The sequence below is a fragment of the Taudactylus pleione genome, unplaced genomic scaffold (assembly GCF_031769625.1).
Source record: "Taudactylus pleione unplaced genomic scaffold, aTauple2 ptg000055l, whole genome shotgun sequence".
Lineage (NCBI taxonomy): Eukaryota > Metazoa > Chordata > Amphibia > Anura > Myobatrachidae > Taudactylus > Taudactylus pleione.
The window spans coordinates 5,315,092-5,319,519 of record NW_028284457.1 but is presented as its reverse complement, the minus strand read 5'-3'; the positions used below and the strand labels follow the sequence as shown (position 1 = coordinate 5,319,519).

The 4,428-nt window shown below is 38.0% G+C and overlaps 1 pseudogene; it reads right to left on the bottom strand.

Annotated features, from left to right (window-relative positions):
- Nucleotides 1–3,001: 3,001 nt before the first annotated feature.
- Nucleotides 3,002–3,121, bottom strand: LOC148535156 (5S ribosomal RNA; annotated as a pseudogene).
- Nucleotides 3,122–4,428: the final 1,307 nt, after the last annotated feature.

The window sequence follows — 4,428 nt, the reverse complement described above, 5'->3', positions numbered from 1 at the left end:
TCCCCAAGCCACTCAGTTATCACTTTTGCCTTATGGAAAGGTGCTCCATCATGCTGGAAAAGGCATTGTTCATCACCAAATTGTTCTTGGATGGTTGTGAGACTTTTCTCTTGGAGGATATTTTGGTACCATTCTTTATTCATGGCTGAGATGCAAGATGCAATAGCAGTATGTCCCTGATGTTTTTCCTGAAGAGAAGTGGCTTCTTTGATGCCCTTCTTGACACCAGGCCATCTTCCAAAAGTCTTCGCCTCACTGTGCATGAAGATGCACTCACACCTGCCTGCTACCATTCCTGAGCAAGCTCTGCACTGATGGTGCCCCGATCCCGAAGCTGAATCAACTTTAGGAGGCAGTCCTGGCGCTTGCAGGATGTTTTTGGGTGCCCTGAAGCCTTCTTCACAACTAGTGAACCTCTCTCCTTGAAGTTCTTCATGATCCGATAAATGGTTGATTTAGGGGCAATCTTACTAGCAGCCATATGCTTGCCTGTGAAGCCCTTTTTGTGCAAAGTAATTATGACTGCACGTGTTTCCTTGCAGGTAACCATGGTTAACAGAGTAAGAACAATGATTTCAACCACCACCCTCCTTTTAAAGCTTCCAGTCTGTTCTTCTAACTCAATCAGCATGACAGAGTGATCTCCAGCTTTGCCCTAGTCAACACTCTCACCTATGCTAATGAGACATGATGTCAGCTGGTCCTTTTGTGGCAGGGCTGAAATGCAGTTCATTGTCATGGCAAAGAGGGACTTTGAAATTAATTGCAACTCATCTGATCTCTCTTCATGATGTTCTGGAGTATATGCAAATTGCCACTATAAACATAAAAATTGAAGCAGCAGACTTTGTGGAAACCAATACTTGTGTCATTCTCTCAACTTTTGCCCATGGCTGTGTGTGTGTGTGTGTGTGTGTGTGTGTGTGTGTGTGTGTGTGTGTGTGTGTGTATATATATATGTGTATATAATATATATATATATATATATATATATATATAATATGTGTATATATATATACATATATATATATATATTATAGATGGATATACAGGAGGTGCAGCACTCCGAAGAACTCGCAAGAAGGTGTATTTTCAACGTGTCACAAAGTAAAAACAATACACACTGTAGAAATAGCAGAGATAAACTAAATATTACTCACCTATAGCTAGTAGATCAACTACATCCATATGAAGGCTAGGTTTACAAAGTTGAACTAGATTGTCATGTCAAAGAGAGAAAGTGTATAAGAAGGAATGAAAATTGTGCGGATATAACTGGGGCGACCTGGTAGAAGATCAAACCCCATGTACCCACAAGCCCTGATGAAAAGGTCCACTGTTGACCTTGAAATGTTGAAACTCTGTGTAAATATGTTTCACATTTAATACAAATTCACTTTTTCCTACCATTGGAGTGCCGCCTACCTTCTTTCTATTGGGACCTATACAGTTCTGTAGGAGATACCAGCATTGTATCCCACCCACAGGAGGGCACCCGAACAAATTTTGGCTACAGTTAGTCAAGTGCCGAACTATCGGATTTCTCATATTTATATATGAAAAGGGATTGACTCTGGGCGACAATTCCGCTTAGTGTATATAAAGTGTTATTTTGTAAAGTGCATTCCATATACTGAATTCAATAAAAACTATCAAAGTGATAAGTGCAAAAAAATGTGCTATATATATATAAAGTGCTATTGTGTAAGGTGCATACCATACAGTAAATAATTTAGTAAGAACTCTGTTAAAATGTTACTATCAGAGTACTAAAATCAAAATAAAAGCAGTGCTAATTGTAATAAATAATTTAAAATGTATTAATAAATAATTTAATTTATTAAAAGGATCAAAACAATAGACAACAAAAAAAAAATCAGAGAACCTCTATATGGTAGAGGTTTCTTAAATTACAACACGGCATACACCAAAAATTAAAGATGATAACAAATTTAAGAGGAGAGTAAATGGTAGCTTATCTGAGTCAAGGTGTAAGGGAATAAGCGTTTCCCAGGACAATAAGTAATAGTTTCCAACTCGTTTTGTCTGCTGACTTCTTCATGGGGATGGGGTTTAGACCACCTATTTATACCCCTTCAATTCTCATTAGGGATCAGTCACTTCCGGGTCAGCGTTGAGCTATGCACCCAATATAAACATAAAGCAGATATTCTCCCCTGAAAATACTATGTGGATGAATAATATAACAAAAATAAACAGTGGGCCATAATTTATACTAAAAATATATATATAAATCAATATTAAAGAGGCTTCTTCCGCCCTCAAGTGTAAGTACTTCCGCCCAAAGTCCGGGGCAACACGTCACTTCTGTCCGCGCGGTCATCCCTGGAAACTGTGTTCCCTTGCTTCCACCCTGGCATGGAGTCCGGACGCATGCTCTGGTCACTTCCACCCTCAGTACTCTGTAAGAAGCGGACTTCCGCCCTTCGCGCTCAGCTGGTGAACTTGATTCCGCCTTCTAGCTTGTTAAGGCGCCCTCTGTATGGATTTTATGGGTCCTTGCAACTGAGCAGACTGAATCCTAAACATAGGGCATATAAGTTCTATTGGAATGGAGTAGGTCATTTAGATATCATATTTGCCAATACCAAAATTTTAGTGCCTAAATGGAAATATAAAAAAAAAAAATTTAGACTAATTACTGGGAGAACAAATCATAATATATAAGAACATAAGCAAAAAAGGGGGAGAAAAATAAATAAAAATAAATAGATATATATTTCTTGTATTTTTTAAAAATCATTCCCAGGATGAAGATATTCAATAAAATACTGTCCATTGTTCAAAACATACACCAATCCTAAATAATAATTCATCCATGCCAATAAGTTAGTTGAGGTAGGTGTGATATTATCATTCAAAGGATGATACTGCTCCAGAAGAGATTTGGAAGGCGTTTGAATATCTTCTGGGAAATGGTTAATCAAATCTTCAGGTGGTCCATTTCTAGTTTGATGGGGTCGCCACTTGGACTCTATAGTATCTACAGTACCAGGTATTCCTAGGAGGTCTCCCATCCCAGTACTGACCCGGCCCAATAATTGTATAGCTTCCAAGATCAGACGAGATTGGACACACGCACACTGGTATGACTGTAGATACTTTCTGAGTCCCCACATATCATCATCCTTGTCACCACTGTTTAAAAAACCATATCAGGTTAATTGGGCTAGGATGGTGACGTCTTGTAGAAAGGTCAAAATCTATCTACTGTACCTAGTATTCTCTGGGGGTCTCCCACCCAGATACTTGCCAGGCCCAAACATGGTCTGCCAAAATCAAACGAGATTGGGCATTCTCATGATGGTATGAAAGTAGTGATACAGTATGACCATAATCAAACGATAGTAACTTACACCTTGACAAAGGGGCCACACGCCTCGAAACGTTGGATTTATGCTGTGACACTTTTTTGAATATAAGTTTATTAAACTTTACGAGACCCTGGAGTGCCGCTATCTTTTTCATTATTTTGAAGATTATTAATACAGAGGGCACCTGGGCACTTTTTGAATTGTGTCAGAGGAGTGCCGGTCCTCATCTTTCATCTTATAAATATATATATATAGTGTAATATAGTTGGATGTAAGTCAGTTTTATGGCACGCCTCCAGGATAGTATCTGTGCTAAGCGCAATGCAATGGTGTTTCACAATCTCCTTGTATTCCTTTATTGAAATCCTAGTTGTGATAGTGATTTATAAAGAAAATGTGAAACTGTTTCTGGTTACATGAGCTGAAATATATGTGATCTTGAAGGGGTTATATAAAAGGTGCCAACGGCCGAAAACTCCAGGTTAGTATAAGATATATTAGATACTGTATAACTAGTCTATGCTCATTTTGTACCAGATATCAGCATAAATGTTAAAACAGAGTTTAAAATTCAGCTGATTGACTGGCGGAAATGAAGAGAGAAAAAGTGTGCATTTGCCGTCTTGTTTTGTGTTTAGAGAATATATTAATTACTCTGTAACTTTTTTTATATCTATTTTAATACCAGAAATGCTTCTGCCCCTCATTGTTTCCAAACTATTAAACACTGATGTTTGCCTGTGTTCTGCGTCATCTGGTCAGCAGACATAAGAAGCCACAGGATAATGAAGATTCTATGAGCGTCTGGCTCATAGTACAAAGAGAAAATGTTGTGTGATGGCCGTACTTTAGATGAGCAGAAAAATATACTGAGGCGCTGCATGATTAATTTGGTATGTGTGTTTGTGTGTGTGTATATATATATATATATATATATATATATATATACTAAAATTGAAGGAGGGCACTTACCATTTCTCTTCATACATAAAATAGTGTGATTTATTAATCACATGCCACCAGTATATATTACATTAGCCGATGTTTCGGTCCCGTGCCAGACCTTGTCTGTTCCACTTGGTTGGTGTGTTAG